The sequence below is a fragment of the Oryctolagus cuniculus genome, chromosome X (assembly GCF_051225735.1).
Source record: "Oryctolagus cuniculus isolate XC-2025 breed Fujian yellow rabbit chromosome X, ASM5122573v1, whole genome shotgun sequence".
Lineage (NCBI taxonomy): Eukaryota > Metazoa > Chordata > Mammalia > Lagomorpha > Leporidae > Oryctolagus > Oryctolagus cuniculus.
In genome coordinates, this window is record NC_142888.1 from 12917416 (window position 1) to 12931779 (window position 14364).

Sequence of the window (14364 nt, forward strand, 5' to 3'; positions counted from 1 at the left end):
GACGTGAGGACCCTTGTACTTGGTAATGACCCCTCAGTAACTCTGTGGGTTTCATTGGGACTATCAGTCAAGAGCATCTATATACTTTGAGGTTACAAAAAAAAAAAAGTCTAGTTTATTCAACAACAATTTTATGGTTTTAATGCACTACTGTGAAGGGATAGTGGCTTCTTTTGTCCTTGTGAAACTAAAAGCTGCGTGTCACCGAGGCAATACACAGGATTGTCATTATTCCGATAATGGCATGTCACTCGAACCTTTGAGTTTGAAAGGGTAAAAACAATTTCTACTATATTTCTTTCTTAGTCACTTTTCTTCTATACTTCACATCTGGTTTGCTTGAGAAAGCAAACAATATTTCTTATATTTTTCCACTTGAAAAATCAAGAGAAGCAATAACTATGTATTGAAAGAAATATCCATAACAATGCAAATTTACAATTGCACCAGAGAGTTGGATTATACTTATGTATTAAAAACCCACAAAATAAATTTCTGGAGGAAAAATTTTGTATTTGCCCTAAATATTTGAAAAATTGTATTAAAATAAAACACAAGAACATGAATTCATTCTCTGCTCCAAGAATTTCCCAATATTTAGTGTAAATTTCATCACTTCTAAATTTGTAACTAATATGAGAAAGGAGTACAGAAAATCTGATAAAAGTATACTAAAGAATGAGTAAGTGAAAATCAGTAGCTGGAAGAAAAAAAATGTGTATTTGTGCTTATGTTCTTAAAAGAAACATCAAAAACACTATCAATTTCATGTTAAAATCTTTCTTAGTTAAAACCAAGTAGAAAAAGAAGGAAGTTCACAGCTAACCTATTTATATGGCTATGCAGTATAATACATTGAGTAATCCCATTGGTACTGATAAATTTAAGATTTAAATGGATTTAAATTAAAGTTTTCATAACAAAAAGGCAAATGTCTCTTATTTAATAAATGAATAAAAGATTTAATTGATTTAAAAATACAGTTTAATTTTTTCAATGATTTGTGCATCAAAATAAAAGTGTTCTGGGATATTGTGAGCAGAGCTCATTGAATTAAGTTTCAAAAAGCTAAAAAGCTGATAATTGCTTTAATCAATATTTTATGGACTCATACAAATTTACTAATGACTCCCCCATAACACATTTTTCTCATTTACTCCCTTTCTGAGATTACTCACTGTGTAGCTTCTAAAAGACAAGAAACTGCATTGTAAAAGGAAGTACAATGTTCAATAGTTTCTTCTTTCAAATAAAAAATGTTCTTCAATATTATCTCTTTGATTAAAAGTGTATTAACTAATCATGAATGTGAAATTTTTTAATTAACCAATGTAAAACGATTAACAAAACATATTCCCCAACCCTTTTTCCAGTGTTGGCCTCTTTATAAACCAAACACTTACAATTATTACTGGGGATGGTGCTGTGGCTCAGTGGGTTAACACCCTGGCCTGAAGCACCAGCATCCCATTTGGGCGCCGGTTCTAGTCCCGGCTGCTCCACTTCCCATCCAGCTCTCTGCTATGGCCTGGGAAAGCAGTGGAAGAGGGCCGAAGTCCTTGGGCCCCTGCACCCGCATGGGGAACCCGGAGGAAGCTCCTGGCTCCTGGCTTTGGATCGGTGTAGCTCTGGCTGTTGTGGCCAGTTGGGGAGTGAACTAGCAGATGGGAGACCTCTCTCTCTCTCTCTCTCTCTCTCTCTCCCTCTTTCTGCCTCTCTTCTCTGTGTAACTCTTTCAAATAAGTAAATAAATATTAAAATTAATGAACAACTAAATACATTATCCCTCTTAGTAGTTTTTTTATCTGTTCTACTTAATATGACTGGTTTAGATCTGTAATTGATGCACAGTTATTCTTAAGTGTTGAAAATTAACTGAAATGTGATCCCTGTTGAACATGGTGGTGGGAATGGGAGAGGGAAGAGATGTATAATTTGGGACATGCTCAGGCTGACTTGCCCCAAGTGGTGGAGTTGGAAGCATACCAGGGGATTCCAATTCAATCCCATCGAGGTGGCATGTACCAATGCCATCTCACTGTTCCAGGTGATCAGTTTCAGTTCAAAGTTGGTCATGGTGAAGGGACTGGGAGTCAAAGGGAGCACATAGACAAGTCTAGTACCTGCTAACGCTAACTGATGGAGTAAATAAAGGGGAGAGTGATCCAACATGGGAAGTGAGATACTCAGCAGACTCATAGAATGGCAGATGTCCTAAATAGCACTCTGGCCTCAGAATCAGCCCTAAAGGCATTCGGAGCTGGCTGAAAAGCTCATGAGAGTATTTCAGGCATGGAAAGCCAAGACACTCTGGCAAAAGATCTCTGCGAGTGAGATCCCAGTGGAAAGAACAGGTCATCAAAGAAGGAGGTACCTTTCTCTGAAGGGAGGAGAGAACCTCCACTTTGACTATGACCTTGTCTAAACAAGATAAGAGTCGGAGAACTCAGAGGGCTTCCATAGCCTTGGAAACTCATGACTGGAGCATAGGGAGATTACTGATGCCATAGACAGGAGTGTCAATTTGTAAAGTCAACAACAGGAGTCACTGTGCACTTACTCCTCATGTAGGATCTCTATCCTTAATGTGCTGTACATTGAGATTTAATGCTATAACGAGTACTCAAACAATATATTTCATTTTGTGTTTCTATGGGGGTGCAAACTGTTGAAATCCTTACTTAATGCATACTAAACTGATCCTCTGTAAAAAAAAAAAAAAAAAAAGAAAAGAAATTATCAATTCCCAACTTGACTCTCACTGGGATTAAACATGACAATAGGTCTGCTCTGATTTCATCATCATTTAAAAAAATCATCTATTATTTTTCACTTTATGTTTCTGTGTGGGAGCAAACTGTTGAAATCCATACTTAATGTATACTAAGCTGATCTTCTGTATATTAAGATAATCGAAAATGAATCTTGATGTGAATGGAAGGGGAGAGGGAGTGGGAAAGGGGAGGGTTGTGGGTGGGAGGGACGGTATGGGGGGGAAGTCATTGTAATCCATAAGTCGTACTTTGGAAATTTATATGCATTAAATAAAAGTTAAAAAAAAATTATTACTTTTTTAGTTTTGTTTTCTATTTCCATTTTTCTAAATAATGTGACTGTACCACTTTTTTTTAATGATAGCATATACATGAAATAGGAACATACAGAATATGATAAAATTACAAAGCACAACACAATGTCAGTGAAAAGTAAATGCCCTATCCCTCAGTGGAATGTTAAGTCTACAAGTCCACCGTCTAGTGGCAACCATTTTAACCAATGTTTTGGGTAATCATCCAAATGTATTTTTGTCTCTCATCTACACATACTAGCATGTACACAAACACACACATATACACACATTTTGTGTACAAATGAAAGTATTTTCTCACCCTTTACTTTGTATATTAATCTTAATATATGTACCTGATACTTAATAAAAGCTGTAGAACATTGTTCGAGCCACAATGCATTTAATTAGTTCTCCATTGTTAGATATTTCTATTTTTATTGCTTTTCTCTTAAAATTATGCCTTCCTTTCTTTTCTGAATTTATAGATTCATTTCATTCATGAACTGTAAACAACAGGAACACAAAAATGATGTTCTCATGGCAGTCAATAATACACATGTCCTATTTTGATGGACTCTCCTCCACAAATTCACCCAACCACCCAAATCACGTAGATCGAAAGTGTATGTTCGCTACTTGGTATAATAGAAACATAAAAGCTTTCATAACAATTCATTGATTGCAGGAAAATTCAATGTTTAATGAAATACCTGTGAAAGACTGAATGGCATAAATAAAATGGAGTTGCTGCATCACACTAATGTTCATTTCAATTTAATAGATACGGTGAATGACCATCAGAATGATTGCACTACCAATCATCTTACCAATCATTCTTACCAATCTTCTATAAAAATGCTTATTTCCCAAGGGAACTCTATCAAGCTTTGGGAGTTTGACAATTCAAAACAAGAAATAGAGGATGTCATTGTTATCTTTATGGGCATATGTAAAATAATGTTCAGCCTTTTCTTCATATGCTTAAGATCAGATGTATGTATTTTCTTTGCAAAATATCTTATTTGTTTTAAGTTGATGGCATTTTTCATATTTCGTTGGAAGCAATATAAACAGTATGTGGAAATCAGCCCTTTGTCATGTATTTAACTTTTTCATATGCTTATTATATTTTTTAAAAGATTTTATTTATTTACTTGAGAGGTAGAGTTACAGATAGTGAGAGGGAGAAACAGAGAGAAAGGTCTTCCATCCGTTGGTTCACTCCCCAATGGCTGCAACGGTTGGAGCTGTGCGGGTCCGAAGCCAGGAGCCAGGAGCTTCCTCCAGGTCTCCCATGTGGGTGCCGGGGCCCATGGACTTGGGCCATCTTCTACTGCTTTCCCAGGCTACAGCAGAGAGCTGGATTGAAAGAGGAGCAACCGGGACTAGAACCAGCGCCCACATGGGATGCTGGCGATGCAGGCGGAGGATTAACCTACTGCGCTACGGCACCGACCCCTATTATATTTTTATTTGACTCTTTGCTAAAAGGAAAATGTCAATATTATACAAGAAAATTCATCAGTTTTTTTGTTTTTTTTGTTTTTGTTTTTTTTTTTTTGACAGTCAGAGTTAGTGAGAGAGAGATAGACAGAGAGAAAGGGCTTCCTTTTTCCGTTGGTTCATCCTCCAATGGCCGCAACAGCCAGCGCACTGCGCTAATCTGAAGCCAGGAGCCAGGTGCTTCCTCCTGGTCTCTCATGTAGGTGCAGGGCCCAAGGACCTGGGCCATCCTCCACTGCACTGCCAGGCCACAGCAGAGAGCTGGACTGGAAGAGGAGCAACCGGGAAAGAATCTGGCGCCCCGACCGGGACTAGAACCCAGGGTGCCACTGCCGCAGGCAGAGGATTAGCCTAGTGAGCCACGGCCAATAGAAGAAAGTTCATCAGTTTTATTATCACTAATGGGTCATGCATTTACCTGAGAAAATACTCCTCTCTTCAGTACCATAAAATTTTATCTTATGTAATCTCTGTTTTATTGCTTTACAAAGAAATACTGTCACAGTTGAAATTTACCATTCTTTTAGAGCATGGTTTAAGTCCATTTATATTTTAAAATAAACATACAATTGTGCTACCATTGGTTTCAAATGCAAATAATTCTTCACAGTTATTATTTATTTATAAGATTGTCCTGACTTCTCTTGCATTTTTAATTCTCCCCTGTGACATTTAAATCAGGTTATAGCAATCCTAAATGGAAATACAAAGCTTTTGTTACATCCTAGGCAATTTATTGAGTATTTAGATTCTTTGATCTTTTGTAAAGAATTGCTATCATAGTAATATTGAAATTTTATTTATAATGATGTGCCAGGTTCTGTTGTATCAGATGGATGAGGCTGCTCAGAAACTTAACATTATTTTTTAAAAAATTCTCTCTTTTTAAGATTTACTTACTTATTTAAAAGAGTTACACACTCAGAGAGAGAGAAATCTTCCATTAGCTGGTACACTCTCCAAATGGCCGAAACACATAGAGTTGGTCCAGGACAAAACCAGGAGCCGCAGTATTTTCCCTCCTTGCAACACTCCCTTTTTTTAAAGATTTTTTTTTGAAAGGCAGTTACAGAGATAGAGAAAGACAGAGAGAGGTCTTCTATCTACTGATTCACTTCCTACATGGCCACAGTGACTGGATCTGGGCCAGGCTAAAGCCAGCAGCCAGCAGCTTCCTCCAGGTCCCCCATGTGGGTGCAGGGGCCCAAGGTCTTAGGCCATCCTCTGCAACTTTCCTATGCACATTAATGGGGAGCTGGATGGGAAGTGGAGCATTCTGGCTCGAACCAGAGCCCATATGAGATAGCGGTGCTGTAGGCAGTGGTTTAACCCATTGCGCCAGAGCATTGGCCCCCAACATTCTTTTTGAATGAAATGTTCGTTCACTAAGTATGGACTTGTTTTATTAGTTAATTATGCCATGACTCAATGTTTACTCTCCTCTGGACCTCATTGTATGCAGTTTGTGTTTCTTGCCAGCTTTTGGGATCTTTCCTGTCTTTTTCTGATTGAGAAATCAGGATCCATAATGATGAGCTTAAACTAGTCTGACATTCTTGTCATTGTCAGTAGTAGTACATTTGTAAGGAGTTACTTTTATTTGTTTTTAGCAAAGAGAAATGTTGGCCCTTCCTGTGAGGATTCTTCTTTTTTCTCCTGGCTTCCCTAATCTGGAGACTGCTTGTTATGATTTCTTCTTTCTTGAAACCTGGTAATTGCGTAAGAGCTCTCCATCTCCAGAGATTTTCAGAAAAGGTTCCCTCAGCTCTATCTAAAGGAATTGGCAATTGAGTTCTCTTGGCTGTCTCTGAACAATACATATGGTACTCTCCTGAGCTCTCTGATCCTGGGCATTATATAAAGAAATTTCCCAGGCTTTCTAATTTTGGCTTACCTGTTCATTCTATGGGGAACTTTATCAGGCAGCTTCCCTCCTGTTCTTCCCTGCTGAATACATGGTTAGTCCTTAAGACATTGACACAGTTCCATATCTTCAGAAATAGCAACACTTTACCAAGGAAATTTAGAACTTCAATTGGTTCTTACACACACACACACACACACACACACACACGTTGTGTTGTCCGCAAACTGTTTCATCTAAGATGTCTCCTTTCCATCTTCCTCTTTGCCACTTTTGTTGGCTGGCTGGTTTCTGGTTATCACTGTAGACATTCCCTTCAACTCCCTTTGCAAATTTTGCTATGTCAGCTCTTAGAATCTCCACCTCCCAGATACCCCGAAGACCTTTTTCTTCCCACTCTGACCACTTAGCTCCCCATAGACCCTCCAATTTTAGCTCTTAGCCTGTCCCATTGGGAGATCTCCAGACGCTCCTACACATCAAGAAGAACCAGCTGACACTGACAATCTAATTCTAAAAAGGCTTGATGTTTTATCCACTCAGAAGGACTTTGCAGACACCAGATGGCTGGTTGTTCTCTTAGCTCCAAATTGAGTCCTTAGTCTCCGTAAGATTATGCACCATGGCAAAGCAAATATTAAAGATGTCTCCTACATATTGTTAAGGGTGCTTCAGAGTTCATATGTTTCATGTAAATTCAAGTTGTCCAGTCTGACAGAAAACAATCATGACAAAAATGTAGAAGTGGGGCAAGAATGAAAGCCAGATCTTTTATTTCAACCAGTGAAGTTTATATTTCTGTGTTCATGCCTGACTCATGGCTCAAATGTTAGATCTGATGCTATAAGTTTTGTGTCTTCTGTGTGTTTATGTACATATGTATGCACAGTAGTCCTCCCTCATGTATAATTTCACTGACTACAGGTAAAACTATCCATAGTCAACTGTGATCTGAAATTATTCAATGGGCAATTCTAAAAATAACTCATACATCTTACATTGAATGCCATTCTGAACAGTGTGGCAAAATCGCTTACTGTCTTGTCTAGTCCATGACAATAAACATCTTTTTTCTAACATTTCTAGACTGTATATGCTACCAACTGCAACAGCAGTCATAAAGGAAAAAACATACTATACAGAGAGTTTGGTACTATCCGTGGTATCAGGCATCCCCTGGGGTTGTTGGAACATGTATCTTGCAAAGGAGGGAGTGCCTCCATATATGTAATATTTCCCTGCCTCTGGATGGTATCATCAAATTAGATTATAAAATCCCTTACAGTAGTACTCACCATTATGATTGATTTAGAGATAATTTAGTTCTTTTTTAGATTAAATATCCCTAATGTCATCAAGAAATTAATTAAAGTGAATTTATCCTGACAAAACTCTATTTCAATAATAATTATGTTTTATAGTGTGTCAGCTTTAAAATACTTTTCAAGATATTTTGGTAAGTCAACACCCTAGACATATGCTAAAATTAAGAATGCAAGATATATAAGATGTTTTCTTGATATAAAAGAATTAATTTTGTCCTAAAGTAAAATCACTGGTTGTTGCAGAATAAGAAAAAGGAAAAATAGAGCATAATAAAACATAAGGGGAAAGTGGTACAATACTTGTGGGAAAGGAATTGTGTCTTTTGTGGCCAAAGCTCGCTAAGATTACATCGGTTTATTTATAATGTTTTTTTAAAAAGATATAATATCAAATATTGTACTGGCCAAAACTAGAATTTAGTTTATTCTCTGCTAAAATGACAGAATTTTCTTGGACCAGTGGTTTCCTCTAAGAGATTGTTAAAAAAAAAAAAAGTTTCTTACCTTTTTTTTTTTGAGAGAGAGATTTATTTATTTTAAAGAGTTACAGAAAGGGAGAAACAGAGAGAGAGAGACAGACAGAAAGAGAGCGAGCGAGCGAGTGAGCGAGCGAGAGATTTTCAACTTGGGCTGGGTCAGCTGAACACCAGTAACCAGGAGTTTCATCTGGGTCTCCCATGTGGATGGCAGGGGCCCAAACACTTGGACCATTATCTGCCGCTTTTCCCAGACCGTTAACAGGGAGCTGGATCAGAAGCAGAGTAGCCAGGACATGAACTGGTGCCCAGATGGGATGCTGGCATTGCAGGCAGTGACTTTACCTGCTGTGCCACAACACTGACCCCAAGTTTTCTTACATTCTGAAAAATCTGTGCAGAAAGCCACTATCCTATCTGAGAATAATGTGCTTCATGTTGATTTTATCACGCCCTTGATTATTGAAAAGAAAAGCCTTAATTTTGAAAGATCGAAGGTCTTACAAAGTCATATTATACCCTATATTTACTTTTGACAATTTTGAGTCAAATATTGTTTCTTAGTGACCTATGATCCTACTTAATCAAATCTTCAAACCTCCTGACAACTTTTGACATCTTGCCTTCCAGAAATCAAATCCTAAATAATATCTTCTTGATCTGAAACTGTGAGATTTCCCAGAGAACACCTAAAAAATCATACAGGATCTTTCATCTTATAAAAAGAGGTGCTAAAAATAACTGAGTATATTTGATATGTTATAAGTTTTATAGGAAGTGTTGTCAAATCAGAAGAGACACTTAATCTTTCCAAATTTAAATGTGTATGGGTAAAATATTACTCACATAAATGTTAGAAAAATTATAGAAGTTCTTAGAGATTTTGCAGTGCTCTTGATGTTCATGTTATGTCTCTCGCTGCTTTGCTTGATATTAGAAAACAATAATATAGTGTTATTGGTTAATTTCAGTTACTTTAAAATGTTGTAAACCCAAGAAACATCCAAATTTCCATGTCAATTGCATTACATTACTAACGAACTCATCACATCTTTAACCATGACTATGGCAAGTCTTTGTCACCCACAGATAATTTTTACTCTGATGTTTCCATGGAAGTGATTGCAATCAGCCATAAGTCAGCGAACTGTTTTAAAAAAGGGATTGTCTCAGAACACCATGGAAAAGACTATGCCAGGTACTCTGGGGACAAAATTCCGAGGAACTGCTTACATAGCTTTGACATCACACCATTGGACCGAGTCAGAAGTTCCAGAGATTTAGTGGAGAAGCTGATGGCATCATAAGACTGTTGATTCAAAATCAGCATAATTTATTAAGTCTCTCAAGAAGGAGGGGATTTGAGTATGAGATAAATTTGTCGTCTCACATCTCTATTTGTTTAATAGTTTTTTTAAAAAGATTTATTTATGTATTTGAAAGTCAGAGTTACACAGAGAGAGGAGAGGCAGAGAGAGAGAGAGAGAGAGAGAGAGAGAGAGGTCTTCCATTGCTGATTCACTCCCCAATTGCCTGCAACCGCCGGAGCTGTGCCAGGAGCCAGGAGATTCTTCCAGGTCTCCTATGCAGGTGCAGGGGCCCAAAGACTTGGGCCATCTTCTACTGCTTTTCCAGGCCACAGCAGAGAGCTGGATTGAGAGTGGAGCAGGTGGGACCTGAACCAATACCCATATGGGATGCTGGCACTGAAGGTGGCAGCTTTACCCACTATGCCACAGCACTGTGCCCTGTTTAATAGTTTTAAAATTGATTTAAGCCCATTCATATAAGGAACTATTAGTCTTGACTATAAAAATAAGTTCTATTCTTGGACTATTTTACTTAACATAATATCCCCCACACTGGTCCATGTGATTGAAAATGGCACAATTTCATTCTGTTTAAGATTGACTAGCATTTTATTGTGTGTAGATATAAGTTTGTGTGTGTGTATATATATATACATTTATATATATATGCATATATATATACATATACACACATTTATCCTTTGAGGGACACTTAGGTTGATTCTACATGTTGGATATGGTGACTAAGAATGCAATGAACACGTGAGTACAGCTATCTCTTTGAAATACTGTTTATAATTATTTTGGCCATATACTCAGAAATTAAATTGCTAGATCATAGGGTAGTTCCAGTTTTAATTTTTCTGAGAAATATCCTCCACACTGTGTTCTATAAGGGCTCTACCAAATGTACATTCCCACCAACATTGTGAAAGGATTTCCTTTCTCCACATCTTCCTCAACATTTATTTTTGAGAAAAACCCATTCAAGGGCCTGGTGTTGTCACAATGCATGTAATATCAGCATCCCATATCAAAGTGCTTGTTCAGGGGCTGGCACTGTGGCATAGCAGGTAAAGCTGATGCCTTCAGTGCCAGCATCCCATATGGGCACCAGTTCGAGTCCTGGCTGCTCCACTTCCCATCCAGCTCTCTACTATGGCCTGAGAAAGTAGTGGAAGATGGCCCAGGTCCTTGGGTCCATGTACCCACATGGGAGACCCAGAAGAAGCTCCTGGCTCCTGGGTTTGGATCAGCACAGCTCTGGCCATTGTGGCCAATTGGGGAGTGAACCAGTGGATGGAAGACCTCTCTCTCTCTGCTTCTCCTTCTCTCTGTGTGTAACTCTGACTTTAAAATAAATAAATCTTTAAAAACAAACAACAACAAAAAACACACAAAGTGCTTGTTCAAGTTCTGGCTACTCTGCTTCTGACTCAGCTTCCTGCTAAAGTGCCTGGGAAGTGTGTCTTGCCACCCATGTGTAAGACCTTGGTGGGTTTCCTGTCTTCTGGGTTCAGCCTGGCAATCTGGGAAGTGAACCAGCAGATGCAAGATTTCCTTCTCCTCTCTTCTCATTTCCTCTCCCCTCTTCCCCTCTCCACCCCTCCCATCTACTCTCTCTCTGTCTCCTCTAGCCTCCCCGCCATCATACTCTGCCTTTCAAATAAATAAAATAAATCTTTGAAAAACATTTTAGTAAGTGTGAGGTAATATTTTATTGAAGCTTTAATTTGTATTTGCTGATGATTACTGATGTTGAGCATTTTTTATATATTGGTTGGTCATTTATATGTTTTCATTAAATGTTCATGCAAGTCCTTGTTTTTTTTTAAAAAAAAACTTTTGATTAACATGTAATACTTGTACATTTTAGGGGAATTAAACAAAATTAAAACATATATATATATATATATATACAGCATAAACTGAGCAAATCAGGCAATTAGCATTTCTATTCCTTTATCTTTTCTTTATATTTGGACCCTACAAGCTCCCCTAATCCAGTTCTTTCTACCGTATATAATAAATTATTCTGAACTCTAGTTGTCTTAAATTGGGTTATTTATTCATTTATAGGGTTGAGTTTCTTATAATCTTAGATGTTAACCCTTTATCAGATGTAGGCAACCAATTTCAATAGCACATAAAAAGGATCATTCAACACGACCAAGTGAGGTTTATTCCAAGGATGTAAGGATGGTTTAGCTTATGGAAATCTACAAAAGTAATATACCATATTAAAATGAAGGACAAAAATCATATGATCATCTCAATAGAAATAGAAAAGCATTTGAAAAATGTTTCTTGGGTTTACAACATTTTAAAATAACTGAAATTAACCAATAACACTCTATTATTGTTTTCTAATATCAGGCAAAGCAGCAAGAAATAACATGAACATCAAGAGCATTGACAAATCTCTAAGAACTTTTACAACTTTTCTAACATTTATGTAATATTTTACCCATATACATTTAAACATGGAAAGATTAAGTGTCTCTTCTGACCTGACAACACTTTCTATAATTCAAATTATTTTCAAGAAAAAAATTCCAATGAACTCAGTATAGGAAGGATATACCTCAATACAGTAAAGTCACATGTTACAAGTCCGCAATTAATATCATAGCCAATAGTGAAAACTTGAGAGATTTTACTCTAACATGAGGAACAAGAGAGAGATACTCACTCATGCCACTTCTATTCTAAATAGTAATTGAAGTGATTGCCAGAGCAATTAGGCAAGAGAAAGAAAGAAAACGCATTCAAATCACAGAGGAAAATTGTTTATTTACAGATGACATGTTCTTATTTTACTGAAACCCCTAAAAACCCATAAAAATAACTGTTAATATAGGTGGACAAAGTCAGTAAATTTGTAAAACCAAATTAACATACAGAAAACAGTAGCATTTCTACATTCTAATAAATGAACTATCCCACGAAGAAATGTAAGAAACAATCTCATTTACAATATCTGAAAAAAAAAAAAAAACTTAGGAAGAAACTTAACTAGGGAAGCAAAAGACCTGTATGCTAAAAACTACAAAACAGCGATTTTAGAAAATTAAGAAGGGGCCAGCACTATGGTGTAGCTGGTAAAGCCACCACCTGCAATGCCGGCATCCCATACCAGCACCAGTTGAGATCTCAGCTGCTCCACTCCCGATCCAGCTCCCTGCTAATATACCTGGAAAAGCAGCAGAGGATGGTCCAAGCAGCAGAGGCTAAGCAGTGGAGGTCTTCCTTCCATTGGTTCATTCCCCAAATAGCTGCAACGGACAGAGCTGCGCCGATCCGAAGCCAGGAGCCAGGTGCCTCGTCCTGGTCTCCCATGTGGGTGCAGGGCCCAAGCACTTGGGCCATCCTCCACTGCCCTCCCGGGCCACAGCAGAGAGCTGGATTGGAAGAGGAGCAACCGGGACTAGAATTCAGCGCCCATATGGGATGCTGGTGCCACAGTGAGCCAAGTGAGCCACGGTGCTGGCCCCACAATTTTTAAATTAATAATGATTGTACATATTTATGGGGTTTCAGTGTGATAATTCAATACATTTATAATGTGTAATGACTGATCAAATTAGAGTAATATGAATTTTCATCTTCCTATCTTATCTTTATGCTTTGGGTCTTTAACTTCTCCCTTCTAGTTTTCAAAATATGGAACAGATTGTTGCAAACTACAGTCATGCTACAGTGCCACAGGAGAGTAGAGCTTATTCCTCCTAACTGTGTTGTATCCATTACCGAACCTTCTTGATACTGGTCTTGACAAAGACTTTTTGGATACCACAGCAAAAGCACAGGCAACAGAATAAAAACAGACAGATGGGAGAGCATCAAACTAAAATGTTTCTGCATAGCAAAGAGATAATTCACAATGTACAGACAACTTAAAGAATAGAAGAATCTTTAAAAAAAAAACAGAGTGAACATCTGAAGTTTTATAGGAGAATATAATAAATGATACTTCTACATACAGGTAAGCTTAGAAAAAGTAGAAAATCAAATTTATTGATTCAATTGTGACTCAAGGGAAAAAATAGAAAATTTGTTATAAAAATTAAATACATGTTACTATCAACCATAATATACTTCTCAGTATCAGAATACCCTCATACACTCCTGTCCCAGAGAATTATACTTAAAAAAAGAACTATGTAGAGTGAAATATCAGAAAGTCAAACTTTTAGCTATTTATAAAGTCATATATTCATGACTACACCTCTATCTTCAACTACTTAATATAGTACCTCATTTCATGGCTTGTATATAAAGAATTTTTTCATCAAATGCACAAAGCCCTTCATATTTTAAGTGAGGTTATTAGAAAGGGTTTATTACATTTAAATGTATTTTTATATTTAGGATTTTTTTCACATTATATTTATGTTCCCTGTTATGTATCTGTATTGTGACATTTAGACAACATACAATGTAAATTTGCAACATAGCACATTTCACTTTCTGTGTTCATGTGCAGGAATATCAGATCCAAATTTGGAGTTAAAGCTGAGTATCACAAGTACTTTATCATGTGCATTTTTCCAGAATAACTATAACTGTTCAATTTCATAGTAGTTCCCCACACTTTTAACTTCTTCCATATTACAATTATATTTCTAAAAACATCTATTTATAGTTTATGTATCATTCTTCTTCTAACAGACCACCACATACAGGATTTGGAATAAAAGGAGAAGTAAATGTAAAAAGAAACCCAAAACTCAGAAGCCTAGATTCAACAGAAACATAGAAAAAAATAAATTCTAAAATAAGCCTTTATATGTAGTAAAAATTTCCAGAATCAATG